The sequence below is a fragment of the Lampetra fluviatilis genome, chromosome 16 (genome assembly GCF_964198595.1).
Source record: "Lampetra fluviatilis chromosome 16, kcLamFluv1.1, whole genome shotgun sequence".
NCBI classification, from domain to species: domain Eukaryota; kingdom Metazoa; phylum Chordata; class Hyperoartia; order Petromyzontiformes; family Petromyzontidae; genus Lampetra; species Lampetra fluviatilis.
The window spans coordinates 11,579,521-11,595,544 of record NC_136290.1 but is presented as its reverse complement, the minus strand read 5'-3'; positions in this window follow the sequence as shown (position 1 = coordinate 11,595,544).

The window sequence follows — 16,024 nt, the reverse complement described above, 5'->3', positions numbered from 1 at the left end:
CTGCAGATGTGCCACCCTTTGCCTCTCTCTCTGTCTTTCGCTACAGAGATGGAGCAATCGATTATTATATGGTAGCTATGTTGAACTTCTTTCGCACTGTACACATCCAACCGTGCTATTCGGAGGTGCGAGAGACCACGAAAGATGGCTACGGCTTGAAAAGACCTTCATGCAGCAGTTGATAGATCACGGCTAGTGATGTAGAGTGGGGAAAGGTGAAAGCCACTGCCCAGTACACTTGGAACGTTGGAGCAACCATTATAACCACATGCCAACGTTCGTTCAATATTGCATGTCTACCCGGTGGTCACCGTTATTAATGTCAAACAGTCCGGAAAACTTTGTGTTGAGTGGCGCTGATGATGATGAATTCGTGCTTACACGCATTATGCAGGGTTGCTGGTGATGCAGACGCCAAGTTTGGTTATTTCTCAACAGGTAACGAGCACACACCTCGTCAAGCCGGTGACGTGGCCCAGCGGTAGCGCATTCGCCGCTTATTGCTAGAGGTTGACGGTTCGAACCTAGCGGCAACCCTGGTTAATACTACTGGTGAATTAACCTTAATACTACTCGCAGTCTGCTGCAAAGTGGACGTTCAAGATCCCGTGGCGTCATTCACAAGAGTAAGCCATTGTGTGCTGGCGTCAAGATCTAAATTTGAAAAATTATCCACAAATTATCCGATTGGAACCTGCGCAGCAATCATCACTCCAACTGCGAAAACGTGGCAGGAGCCCGCTGAAAAAATTAGAGTCGTGTCAAATCCTGCACGGGTCTCATTCATAGGCAACCTCAACGGGCTAAGAATAACTTCTGAGATTTCCAGCACAAAACCATTGTTGAGGATTTCAAAAAGTTATTCTTAAATGTAAGATGTGCACAATTCAACTACGTAAGGCAATTGCACTCTACAATATTGTAAAACATACTTTTTTCGTGCTCGATTGCGGCTGTCAAGTACCATGGCAGTTGCAGCAGATGGCAGCACAACATACAACCCGGGTCATCACGTAACCCCCACTGGCATGTTTGTGGTTCCAATTCAAACTGCCCAATTTTCTGACTAGGTCACGACACTTGTGCGTGTCATAATTGTCATGAGTCATGATCATTCCGCTGCTGGATGAAGGACTACCCAATCAGTCACCACGTATGGTCCCACGTGGCAGATTTTTTTTTTAAATGTACAACTTGTTATTGTTTCAAGTGTTTGGAGCCACGAAACTGCGCGGAGTGACCATGTTTGGCGAGCGTTGATGTGGCAGCGATCGCGTCGTTTACTCGCGTATTATGAAGCACCTCGCTCACAAATGGCATTGTTTACAGCAGCCAGACAAATATTAGCATCTCTGTTATTGTGCAGAACAGTTTTTTTTTGTCCGTGCGGGTTGACATGTATCGTGTAGTGTGTTGCATTTACCAGCCGGTATTGGGACAACCGTGCTGTTTTTCAACTGGTTAAAACAAAGAGCAAAAAAACTATGTAAGCTGCGAAGTTACTCCACAGAGCCACGTGGGCCAAAAACGGGCCACAACTTAATTTCCACGTGTAGCTTACCACTTCGACACGAGATTTTATCCGTCACGCACTAATCTGGCACGAGAGTGGAATATTTTTTAACCTGAAGGTGTGCTTCCTTGCGGTGGCACGAGTAAGTGAAGTGTGTGCGTTGATGTGCGATTGCTTGCCAAATATATTTGACAGCCCTATTCAGCCCTGAGTAAAGAAAAGGTTTTCCAACCCCTGGCTGAAATGCACAAGAGTTAATAGTAGCGGTACAACTCCATCCCCAACGATAGAAAACGGTGTTGCAACTGAAGGTCACGATTCTGTTCAATAATTAATCAATGTTTAATGTTGCATTGAATGGTAACGCCTCTAATGGCTGATGGGCCACGGTACATGTGTATGACTACAAAAAGCAATATATTGCTTCTTAAACACATGGTTTGATGCATGTGTCCAGAGCAAAGGGGTCGATATTAAGCCACGAATTAATTCATTGTTGCGCAGGACAAAATTATTATAAAAAATAAGCATTTCGTTTGCCAATCTTGATCACAGAAATACAGATGTTAGCACTGGTATTGATAAGTCTTGTGATACTTTTTGTAGCAATTGGTTAAAGGGTATTTGCAATTATAACAAAAAATTAAAGTGTCCCTGGATGGATTGAAAGACAGGCTTCATATTTCTGGGAGATTGCAATAAATCGTCAAAATAGTCGATTTAAATTCCGGAGTTTTATTTTATTTTGAAATACAGTTATACAGTGTACAATTATTAGAATGCAAATTTTGAAGCACAGACATTAAACTCTCACAATTAACAAATTATTTTCAAAACCAGAGTTTAGATCGGTTCCAACGTCTGCTAGACTTACCAGACACAATTTATAACGCATTAACCCAAATTGCACTGGGTTTTCTTTTTTTTACAGAACGAGCTTTTTTCCCCCCTTAGCCGTAATTACTAATTACCCTTGCATGGCGTGACCAGGGTCTCAGTGGAAATTGCCAATTTGCGATTGAAGTGAACTTCTGCAACCTCGCGCTCTGTCTGCCGAACCAACCGTGTCAAGATGTGGCTGTCGCTCTGGTTTCAGATTTCCCCCCAACGAGCTCAACGTAAAAAAAACAGGCCATTACAGAATCTAGATTGGAAGCTTTCGTGACTGCAACGATTCATACTCTTAGGTTTTTTCAGTAAAGTCACGTAGGTAAAAAATAAAATTAAAAGTGAATAAAAGTATATATTATTTTATTATGTTTTATTTTTATTATTTCCCTTCTACGTGACTTTACCGAAAGAACCAAGAAGATTAATAAAAGTAATAATGGAAATAAAATAAAATAATAAATCACGTGGCCTCAATAATTTTTATTTTATTTTATTTCCATTATTACTTTTATTAACTTTTAATTTTATTTTTTTACCTACGTGACTTTACCGGAAAAAAACCTAAGAGTATACAGTACAGAATCCTAGAGACAGGACCCAAACCACGCCCCCCCCATAAAAAAAGATCCAAGCCGCTCTCGCAAGTATCCAAATCAGCAATAACCTCGTCTCCAAGGTGGCCTGAAGATTTGTTCTAACCATGCCAATATCATAACCTTCGCCTGAACGGTGCGCGACCCACGCATTTGGCAGAATAACGGCGCCGCAGTCGGGGGAGAGGGGCGGGACGTCAGAGTGGGAGTTTTGTGCCGTCTCTGCGTTATTCGTGCCAGCCAGGACAAAGCGGGGGGTCATTGCACGTCTCTTTAAATGTCTTAAGGTGGGATTATTGAAACGTTATTATACCAAAAGACACCGTTTCGTTGTTTTTTTTATCCAGTGATGACATATGCAACGTATAACTTTTAAAATTAATAATCATTCAATCCACCGCTGTAATGAGCTTTCTCCCCTGGTATTTTGTTCATGGGGGTGGTTTGAACATACTTCACCACGCTGGTCAGTGTGGGTTTGTCAAAGAAGTGGGTGGGGGATGGAGGCGGTGGATGTTTGGAGAGACCAGTACACATGTAGTGACACAGCGCAGACTGCTGTCCAGCAGCGGCAACTGCGGTGGACACTTAGCGCTCTCACGCCGTGGAGCACATTGCAAGGCGCGCGTGTGTGTGTCTGGGTATGTGTGTGCCGGGTGGCTAAAGCACAACAAGTTGGCACAGTAGGGGGGCACACGTGGTGCATCAGCCAGTCATCTCGGTCATCTCGGTCAGTCGACCCGTGGCACCTGCTGGGTCTGCCCCGTGACCTCCTGCCAGCGGGCGTTCGACACTTCACGTGGCCTCAAGGTGCACCTAGCCTGGCACAAGCGTCGTGGTGACGTCACCGCCACTTAGTGGCGAATGGCGGTTGTTGTTGTGCCGGCAGGGCGGAGGAACTGGGGCAAGGGGGTCACGGAAGACCTCAACGGGAGGGCCCTGGAACCCGCTGGTGGGTTCGAGAAGGGAGGCGCCAAGTCGAATAAAAGCAGCGGAGAGCTCCTGGCTGCCGGTTCTGGGAGTGGACTCGTCTTCGTCGTCGCTGTCTCCGCCGCCTTCGTTGCTGCCGCCTTTGCCCGATTATTGTGCGGCCGGACGGTTGTTGACTGTCTCGGTCGTGGTCGAGAGAGGAGGCGATCCGGTGTGGCGTGAGCGGCCGGAATGGTGTAACGAATAAAAGAAGCTGCCTCCTGCAACCACCTCGTCTCCGACTTGTGCTACACACCGACACAACACATATATAGGTCACCACTTGCATAAGCCGTGGCTGGAAATCGAACTCGGGTCGCCGGGTTCAAAGTGTCGTACGCTAACCACTGCGCCACTGCTCCCCCAGTACTACAGTGTAGTTGAACTTAAAAAAAACACTTATAATAACATTCAAACTGAAAAGGAACATTCACTTATGGGGTGTGGAGATGCTGTATACAGTTCTAAGACCTCACCTCTATTGCTAATACTCATCTATTGTGTCACGCTTCCAGTGGTGAAAGGCACGACAATAACAAAACAACAAACAGGGTGCACCGGGCACGCCGGAGATCTGGGTGTGGCCGACGTTATCTTATTGTGCCTACCGTTCAATCAACACCAGGCATTCCACAGACAGAGAGGGCAGTTCCCACACGCATGCACACTACGCATTCCTTAACCCCGCTGCGTTTACATAACTGGATGTTGGTGCTTATGTCTTCTTTCCAGGGGCGATCGTGGGCTCGGTGGCAGATATTCGTGTGTTCCTGTGTGAAACTCTCACGGGCTTTATAGTTTCTGGATTAATACAAAACCCCCGGATATCGGATTCAGACAGTCTCCCTTGGGCAGAGTCCCACGGGAGTTAGCGGACTTCAGAGAATCTAGGGCCACCAAATGTTTCTGCGCGGAACAATTGCACCGACATGTGACACCTGTTGCCCGCTGCCGTCCGATTTCGAGCTTGGTGGAATGTTTTTTTTATTTAAAGCTTTCGTGACTGCAGGGATTCATCTTCTTGGTTCTTTCGGTAAAGTCACGTAGAATGGAAATAATAAAATAATAAACATAATAAAATAATTCTCACGACGTTTCCGCCACAACGCAAGCAGCCGTCCTCAGGTGGAGAACAGGTCTGTCGAGAAGACAAGAGTCTGAATTCAGGACGGCTGCTTGCGTTGTGGCCGAAACGTCGTGAGAATTATTTTATTATGTTTTATGTTTATTATTTTATTATTTCCATTCTACGTGACTTTCCTGAAAGAACCAAGAAGATGTTTTTGGTTATTCCGCCGTTCATATCCCAACCGTTGTTATTACCTTTCGCCAACACACATGCGCGCGCGTGTTTGTGTTTTTCGGACGAAGTAGGCAAACAATTGGCAAATGTGGCTGACGGTTTGATTTCGTTTTTTTTCTCTCTCTCGTTCAGTTTGGTGAGATTATTATTATTATTGTGTCTTTCCCTAGGGACTGTGTGGGTTATTATTGTACTCTGGGAAATGACCGAACAATAATGAATTGGGAACAAGTGGCTTTTTGTTGACACATTACACATACTAGCGCGTGACAACTATTCCGGCTTTGCGCTCAGTGTAGACATTTAGTCATATTTATTTACGCGTTTGTTATAAAGGGCATGGGCTGTCGATGCTGGGGTTTGTAATGCTACGACAGATTCATCAAACCATTTTCATAATCCACACGTGGAAAGGAGATAATACTCAAGACCCTGCACAGATGGCTCCAAGAATCCATCTGATGGTCTGTCATCTCTTGTCCAACTCAGCCTAGTGGGTTTGGGAGTTTTAAAACATCTGCTTGGTCCACCAACCCTTACCTCCAAAGTGTTGGGATACATGCTTGTGTCATTGAACATCCTCATACGTGTCTCAAGACCCATTTCCCAGTGGGTCCTTCTTGGGAATACTCTTATCAATTCATCATCTCTGATTTTGCACGTGGGAGATGCGCAGAGTGCCTGGAGAAGAAAAAAAAATATCCACGCGTTTGCGGTGAGAGAGCACTACAAATTCCATACAAATATCGTGTCAGCAACCTACTCTCTCTGCTGCCTCCAAGATTGCCCTGAAGTTGAGTGTTTCGCAGACGTCTCTGTGCCATCCACTAACTCTGCCCCCCACGGCGGCACTGCATTGCAGCTTATACATTGTCACGACAGTTGTAGCTCACGCCCCTCACCTCGCTAAGATGTGCCCTGAGTGGCAGCACCTCTATCGGCTGCGAGGGTAACGCGACCCTCATCATTATATGTGTAGTGACATCGCGTGCGTCACTGTGTGGTGCCGGCCCTACAGATGTACGGCGTGCGATCTACTCGCATCGCAGACATCCCCGATGGCGATGTTGACACAGCACATCAGCTCCGCATTTGAGGCCGAGTCGACCTAGGGGAGACACAAGACGGGTTCAGATAATCGCCACCGGTGTTGGCCGTGAGCGAGAATCGATCTCGTCGTCGTGTTCGTACTGGAGCGCGCTAACCGTTGCACCACCGCTCCTCAAACGATGGGGCTGAGAGGGGGGGCGGGAGCCTGCAGCCACGCACACAATGGGCAACAGGTGCACGGGGAGTTGATGGGTGGATTCGATAATTGGGAATTAACCGAGGGTGGCGGAACTAGTTGGGGGGGTGGGATGAGTTCAGAGAGCAGGGCCATGGCCGCGGAGATCTTGTGGTGCCGAGGCTGGGGCTGCTGTGGCTCTCATCACGGTGGTCGAAAGGAATGTTTACGAATAAAAACGAATCTTTATTTTCTCTCCGCGTCGTCACCAGCCATGTTCTGTCAACTGCTGGGTGAAGACCTCAAGCCATTGCCGATCACCGTAGTAGCAACAATCCACGAAGCTCCTGCCCGCAAGCTGATTGCATCACTGCCATCTTCGCAAAGGTAATATACTCCAGCGAATTATCGCCTCTGGCTCCCACTCTGGCATCGATTAGCACGGTTGGCCACGTACGGCGCGAAAGAAGTTCGACACACAACAGTGGCGTAATGACATTGTCGGCTCAGGGGGTACGGCAATTGGTCAGGTGGGGTCACAATCTTTGATTTGTCTCGCACGGTCGCACCGACGCTGTTATGTATCGCAGGCTTCTCTTGCCTCGTCACATCGTCGTTATGCTCACGGTCTCGAACGTTTAACGCTGTCGGGGCGTTCAGTCTTCAGAAAACTGCAGTCACTACTAAATAAAAGTTTTAAAAAATATATATATATATAACAAATGTAAACGGCGTTTTAAAGCAAGTTTTAGTTTTCCTACACTGTTGTTGAAAACATCGCATGTTGGTTGTCTAGAAGGCCCCCCAATTTTGTTGCGTTGACCACGTGGGGCAAGGCAACACCTGCCTCCACTCTCTTTACGCTGCTGACATACATCCAGTGCACACGTTCACGGGTCTCGACCACTGGACACATCGTCTCTCGCTCACGACGTGGCCTGGCCCTGCCCCCCACGTGTTCTTAACGGCCACGATGATGATGGCGATGTCTAGAACGTGGCGTTCTGCTCTCTGGTTCACGGTTGCTTTCCTCCTTTTTTTTCCCCAGCACACGTGGCAAATGTATGAAGGTAAACGCAAGGAGTTAAAGCTTTCGTGACTGCAGGAATTCATATTCTTTGGAGCTTTCGGTAAAGTCACGTAGATAGGTTCAACGAAAATAACAAAAATAACAAAAAAAACTACGACGTTTCGATCGCAACACAAGCGTTTTTCTCCTTCTTCCTGATGACGAACACTTGTGTTGCGATCGAAATATCGTAGTTTTTTGTTATTTTTTGTTATTTTCTTTGAACCTATCTACGTGACTTTACCGAAAGATCCAAAGAATATAAACACAAGGAGTTGCCTTTCAAAGGGGCTCTTAAATGTCACGGCACCTCAAAGCGCCGTACATGAAAACACACGGGTCACAGAAACGGAACGCTTTCACGGCGACGAAAGCAGGCGAAAGAGAGTGGCTGAGACAGATGAGCTAACATCTGACGGGCAACACAGGTACACAGTGGGCAGTGCACCAGGCTATACACTCGGTCTCCTGGGTTCGATTCCCTGCTATGGCTAACATCACAATAATAATTATATTTGATAAGTATTGTTTTTGCTGGAGCAGTCACACCTGATGAAGGATACTTGTGTTGCTTCCGAAACGTGATTTAATTTAGTTGTTTTATTTTTATTTTATTTTTTATTTTTTTTCACCTACGTGACTTTACCGAAAAAAACAAAGAGTATGGATCCTTGCAGTCACGAACACATTCCTGCGGAGGGAGCTGGTAGGAACGTTGGGTTGCTCGGTCAATGGCCAGGGTCAACGGCGGCGTGGTGTATTCCGCAAATATGGCCGACTGTGAGGGCGGGCACAAGCCGGCGTGAGTAGGTTAAACGTTGAGTTTTATAAGGGCACCACGGGGTGACCAGCCCCTCCCCACCCCTCCCCACCCAGCCCCTCCCCACCCTCCCCTCTCCACCCAGCCCCACCCCTCCCATTTTTGGATGCACGACGGACGGACGGACACAATAATCCCATGTGGGCTGGTGTAACCAGGAGGTTCCTACCAGTAAAACTTCAAATCTAGAAGTATTGTTATTATATCCGTGGCGCGTGGTATCTGAAATCAGAGACTGGGCACACACAGCCGTCACCTTCGACAACTCGCACTGACTGGCGTAGTGAAGTATGGTCAAACAACCCATCGGGACAGACGTGGCATGAGGGTGGGTGGGTGGGGGGGGGGTCTCGCCGAGAAGTAGATTAATTGATAATTAGCCGTGAGTTATTAATTATGTATTGTATTCTAGATTTTAAGCTTTCGTGACTGCAAGGATTCATATTCTTAGGTTTTTTCGGTAAAGTCACGTAGGTAAAAAATTTAAATTAATCAAAGTAAAAAAAACGAAGTTTCGGATCATCACAAAAATAATATTCAGGGCCTACCTTGGCTCCTACCACCCTCAACCAGTATATATACAAGGACTGTTTTCTTGGAATTTCTCTCACTTGATACAGCAATCGTGCTGTGACGGTTCCACCTGAAGACGGAAGCTTGTGTTGCCTCCGAAACGTCGTGATTTTTATTTTAGTTTTATTTTACTTTTATAAATTTTAATTTTTTACCTACGTGACTTTACCGAAAAACACTTAGAATATGTATTGTATGTTGACCTTCTTCCGCACCGTACGTAGCCAACCGTGCTAATCGGAGGTGCGATTCAGCAACATCGTCGCCTGATCGTCATTGGTTGAAGTTTATGAAGGTAAAGCGAGAGAGAGAGAGACCCGCAAAAACAACATTTGTAACCCGGTAGCGATCTGGAAATAATAATAATTAGTATATATCATTAGTGTACAGTCAAGGCGACATCTGCACTTGTTTGCCATTAGCCATCGTCGTGACATCATGTGTGGAGTCTTGGGGGCGATGTTGACATTCTCGGGCTGTCGGACCAACGCTGGAAGCAAATTGACATTCATAAGGACCATCAGTTTAACACGTAGCAGGCTTTCGCGACCAATATTATTCATAATCAACGTTTTTGGGTGAGATCGCGTTATTTATAAATGTGTCGTAACTCTCCACCACCCGACACGGCCAATCAGCAAAAAAAGTGTCACGTTGACAAAAGACAAATAGTTCACTACTTTAGCCCACCGGTGTGTTGAAGCGTGAAACCACAACATTTACAATTTTTGAGTACGACGTTTCGCTGGTAATTGCATCCAGCATCATCATTCTGGCGAATTGCCCGAAAATTGTAAATGTTGTGGTTTCACGCTTCAACACACCGGTGGGCTAAAGCAGTGAACTATTTGTCTTTTGTCAACGTGACACTTTTTTTCTGATTGGCCGTGTCGGGTGGTGGAGAGTTACGACACATTTATAAATAACGAGATCTAACCCAAAAACGTTGATTATAAGGACCATATTGGTGTGTGCTTACCCTCAACAAGTGGCATCAACTCGGAACAAACGTAAATATTAAAGCTCCGTGTTTGTGACGAAGGAAGGACAACAACCAAAACCTACGCTTACCACCACCACCATCATAATCATCATCATCATCGCGATCGAGATGAACGGGTCACGGCTGCCTTAGTGCCGTCGGCACGACAGGCGACGATGTCGACTATACACGAGGCGTCTGACCAAATCACATGGGAAGCTAAGCAGGGATTTGAACCTGGACAGTGCTTGAGAGGGCTATGGTAGCATGCCTAAGACATCTGTTTAATGGGCTGCTGCGTCGCTTACGTTATCAGAATCAGAATATTGATTTACACTGGAGGAATCATACGAGCTATGAAGCTATTTTTCACAGATGTCCAGTTGGGACGGGTCCTAACGTTATGGGCAGCAGCGAATAGTACAGCACAAAGCTGTTGCTGTACTGTACTTCTCTGTTCCCACGTCTATGCTCCCCGCCTTTGCCAGCGCCCCATTGACCATAATGGTGAATTCATCTTCTTGGTTCTTTCGGTAAAGTCACGTAGAATGGAAATAATAAAATAATAAAAAATAAAAACGTATTAAAATAATTCTCACGACGTATCGGCCACAACGCAAGCAGCCGTCCTCAGGTGGAGAACAGGTCTGTCGAGAAGACAGAGTCTGAATGGCACGCCCCAGGCTTGGAGCCTGAGGACGGCTGCTTGCGTTGTGGCCGAAACGTCGTGAGAATTATTTTATTACGTTTTGATTTCTTATCATTTTATTATTTCCATTCTACGTGACTTTACCGAAAGAGCCAAGAAGATGACTCCCTGCAGTCACGAAAGCTTTAAATCGAAACATAATGGTGAAGTATGGCGAAATAGCCCCTCCCGCACTATGTGGGAGAGCTCACATCCATCAGTGGAGCGACGCGATGGCTGCACATAAACACAGCAAACATCGAACTGGCACAAGCGTCAAACCCATCAATGACGAGAACATCCACATGGTGACAAATCCCAGTGGCAGGCGTATTTACAGACAGGCGCGCACCCTGCAACAGTGAGAATAACGCCTTTCTGTAAACGCTGTTGGCAAAAAAAAACCTCGGCAGGTGCTTCCTGGCCAGATAAATTATTCGTAAAGTCGTAAAACCACCTATGTCGTCACGACCAGTATCTGCCCCATCACAAACGGTAGCATTTGCTTATCTCGGAAAGCTTTTAAACAAATTGATCGTGCCTTTATTTCCACCCGACGTGGGCAGCCACTTGTACAATGTTAGACCTGGTCTTCTTTCTTATGGCAGAGCGAGGGGGGGTTGATCAACAATGCCTGCACGCTTATTGCGTGGTTGGTTGGTGAGTCGAAACTAACTGGGAGAAATGTCAGAAACGCTGTCGGCAAGTGATCGAAGAGGCCAGTGGCACTGCTGCTATGCGGGTCCATGGTTTGAGATGCATTGAAATTTAATTACTTACGTAGAGATGCATATAGAAAGATCCCCTGTATAGCCTCAAAAACGTGTTGGTGCAAGTGCTGTTCGCGAGCACCTATGAAGGCTGGAACGGCATAAGAAGGGGTGGGTGGCTAGCACCACGCCAATGTGTCTCCCAAATTATGATGTTCACACACCGCACCAGCTACTAATTTGAGGTTCAGTCGACCTAGGGGAGGCCCAGGACCGCTTCAGATAATCGTCACTGGTGTTAGTCGTGGGCGGGAAACGAACTCGGGTAGCGCTAACCGCGACACTACCGCTCCCCACGTAGACTCACATAGACAACCATACATTCACATATAGATCCATAGGCTTACACAGAGATCCACAGACAGCCATGGAGACCCACAGACTTGCACACAGACCCCATAGACTAAAATAGTCCCTTCTTTCGTATGATAGGGATACGTTCAGCAATGTGCATGCGTTCATGTGAATGTTGGCGAGTGAGCCAATGGACGCCTTCAAGAGTATCCTGGTGAAATACCTGAAATGCTACGGACGAATGATCGAGGCGGCCAATGATGTACCGTATACAATTGTGTGGTGCATGATTTGAGATATAGACTCACACGGAGAGTGGAGGGGGTGGGGGTCACACAAACTTGCATAGGGACACATCATAGACTTACATAGACTACGATAGTAGTAGTAGCCTTGTGGAATTTTTGAAATTTTCTCGGCGAATGATCAAATGAGTCAGTGGCGGTTTGCTGCACGCGTGTGCGTTCCACGGCAAACCCATCGAGCGAGGTCCTCGCATGTCACGTGCACGCACGTGGATCTTGTTTTCACGCGGAGGGTAAATCTCCCCCTCCTGAGCACCGTAACGTTCCGCAGAGCCGTGCGTAGCTGTCGACGCAACGAAAGAGCCGCTGGGTGCCCGCGCGGGCGCGTGCGATTTGTGTGCCAGACACTGTGAAGCGTGGTGAATGGGGGGGTCTCAGCCAGACTGCAGCCTGCAGTCCAATATTCATCGTTGAGAATTCTCTCCCCCCCACCCGCCGCCGAAGGACGAAACGATTCCTTATGTTTGGCAGCCCCGTTAGAGTTTGAAAATCTCTAAACAAATTGCAGGCGTTTGCACTCATTCTTTGCGGGGAGCGGCGGAGCAGTGGTTAGCGCATTGCGCTCTGAATCCGGTGATGCGAGTTCGATTCTCAGTCACGGCTCACATTGGTGGCAAGCGATACCTGGACCGTTGCTGGGTTCTCTCCCTTTCACAACTTGCACTGATTAGCTCGGCGAAGTTACGTTTGGTCAAACTGTCCTGTGACCAACATGGTGTAGGCAGGTCTTCGTCCAGCAGTCAACTAGAACGTCACACTCCCCTTTGGTATCGGTACTTGAAAATACGATCAGGTCTGCATAGCCTCACAGTTGTGCAACAATTTAACTGGTGCGCCACGTGTTCAATTGTGAACTATGGAGGAATGCAATATGATTATGTAAAGTAAGGCGTGTCATGCCCAAATAAGGTCGTCCTGGCTACGCGTGCTGGACGTCTGTGAGAAGGAGCTTTATAGCTCATCGGATTCCTCCAGTCGACGTAAATATTCGGATTCAGATCACGAGTTATGGAACCGGAATCGATTTTTTTAACGACACCGATTTCGATTCCGTGCTCAACGCCCCGTGCTCGATCTCGTGTCTCCAACCCACAACGACGACTCAATCCCAAGGTCGACCCCCCCACGTCGAGCCCCCAGAGTGCCGCCCACTACCGATCTCATGTATGTCGCGTAGCTCAATCACATCATTATTCCCAAGGCCACGTGTTCGTTTAAACTTTGGAAAACGTACGTTTATGGGGGGGGGGGGAAGCACCGATGTTGCTGGGAATGAACATTTATCAGTTGTTTTAATCACATCCGGGAATACGTGGTTTTAATTATAACAATTGCAATAATTCCCATGATTTACACTCACGAGCTTTCGAATAGGCGGGCCAGCGAGTCGGTCCAAATCTCCAGTGACCGACACGGCACCGGTTTGGTGGGAGGTGGGTGGGGAGGACGGGCATTGATCCATTGGTGGATTGAGAATGGCTGGAATTAATTTGATATCATATTGTGGCGCACATCTGGCACGCGAAGGGTTAACGATAAGAGCAATGCATTATCTGATCGATGGGTAGCGGTGATTGAAATGCAGCGCTTCTAGACCACCGGTCGCCAGCTTAAAAGGCAACAGGACAAACACCGCTCCTTGTTTACGCACTGGAAGTGGGAAATAATAATGTGCGCGTGAGTGTGTGCGCGCGAGTGTGTGCGAGTGTGTGCGCGTGTGTGCGCGCGTGTGCACTTGTGCACGTGCGTGCGCATACGGAGGAGCGGTGGTGTAGCAGGTTATCGCGTTGCGTTACGAACCCGAGTTAGAATACCGCTCGTGGCCAACACCAGAGACGAATATCTGAACTGGTCTTGGGCTTGCCCTAGGTCGACTCTGCCTCAAATGAGTACCTGGTGCGGTGTGTAAACATCGCCACCAGGGAGACGAAGGTGTCCGGGCGTGGTGCTGACCACCCATCCGTTCCGGCCTTCATCGTTGCTCTTATCCAACTTTATGTTACATTTCAAAATGCTGTTGATTCTCTCTTCAGCACACCGGTGGGCTAAACAAGTGAATTATTTTGTCCTTTGAAAAACGTGACACATTTTTTACTGTTTGGCCGTGTCGGGTGGTGGAGGGTTACGACACATTTATAAATAACGTGATCTGACCCAAAAACCTATATTATGAATTATGTTAAGGGTAGAATCTTTGTCTTTGTAGGGGGAAAGGATTAATGATCACAATACTTAATAAATGGATGTATATAGCGTCATCACAAGGACAGTGGTCATATTTATTTGACAGGCAGTCGGTCATATGCAGAGGAGGCAAGGACGGGGTTCAGACTGCACTTGGACAGAGGCACGGGGAGGTTGCAACACCGATGGAGTCGCAGACCGTGGCGACGGAAGAGGAGGAGAAGTGTCGTCTTGTACGAACGGAGATTCAGTCGGCGTGACGTCACGTGCAAATGGCAGGACATTCACCGCCGTAAAGCTAACGTCCACCGGTGCGTTGCTATTGACACGGTGGCGTTATAGGCAGCTCTGTTGACTGGGCAACTCGCGTTCGTGCCGCGTGCTGTTCCGGCGTGATGCGTGACGTGGCACGCGGAGCGAAACGTCGGCCGGGCCGCTGTGCGGCAACGACACGCGGTGCCACCCAGACACGCGTGCGAGTGTCGAAGCGAACCGCGGTGGCACCTGGGTGAATGTGGTGGTACAGCTATCGTGCTGTGACTGTTCCAACTGAAGACGGAAGCTTGTGTTGCCTCCGAAACGTCGTGATTTTTATTTTATTTTACTTTTATCAATTTTAATTGTTTACCTACGTGTGACTTTACCGAAAAAACCTAAGAATATGAATCCTTGCAGTCACGAAAGCTTCAAATCTAGAATTAGTGGTGGGTGGTCAGATCCGTAGCGAGTGTAAGGCGAATCGGGCACGACAGCCCCGGGCCCCGCGCTTTGGGGGGTGAGTGGGGGGGGGGGTGAGTGGGGGGGGGGGTGCGGTGGGGGGGGGGCTTCTACGTCACGTCACGGTGTCAGATGTAATAACTTCTGGTTTAGTTTCGAGGCGGGGGGGGGCACACAGTGGGATTTTCTCCGTACCCCCCCCCGCCCACCCCATGGAGGGCCCTGCTGATGGTGGTCCCGTGCACTCCCTCCCGGCGATGTTGCTGCTGCTGCGGGGAGCGGACGCACCGCGACACACATCCCGCTCGAGCCCCGTATCCCCCCCCTCCCTACCCCAATGCAGCTGCTTGCGTTCTGCAGCTGTTTCCTGTGCGTGCCTTCCAGCACAGTTCCTGGCTTGGTGTTGCTGCTGCTGCTGCAGCGCGGTTAGGGGGCTTGTATGGGTGTATGTGTGCATGTGTAGCGGTTAGCGCGCTGCGCTACGAACCTGGCGACACGGGTTCGATTCCCGCTCACGGCCAACACCAGTGACGATTATCTGAACCGGTCTTCCCCTAGGTCGACTCGGCCTCAAATGAATACCTGGTGCGGTGTGTAAACATCGCCACTGGGGAGACAAAGGCGGACGTGCGTGGTGCTGTCCACCCCATCCCCTGGTGTGCTGTGCCGGTCTTCATAGGGGAACGTGCGTGGGTGTGTGGGTGCGACAATCGAGCTGACTTGTTAATAAGACTCATCCTGCTCCCACGAGTTCTCACCTGGTTAAACAAAATACACTTTGCACTTGTATGGGTGTGTAATCCGTATGCATAAAGGGGGCATCCGTGCGTGTGCGTGCCTGCTTGTGTGAGTGTGGGAGTGGCACGTGTGCGTGAATGTGTGTTTGTATGTATGGTGCTCGCTAACAGCACTTGCCCCCTATGGTCTCACAGGCTACACGGGGGATCTTTGTCTCTTTGTCTTTGTATGTATGGGTGTGTGGATGTACGTGTGTATTTGTGTGTGCATGGGGAGCGGTGGTGTAGCGATTAGCGCGTTGCGCTACGAACCTGGCGACCCGGGTTCGATTCCTGCTCACGGCAAACACCAGTGACGATTATCTGAACCGGTCGTGGGCCTCCCCTAGGT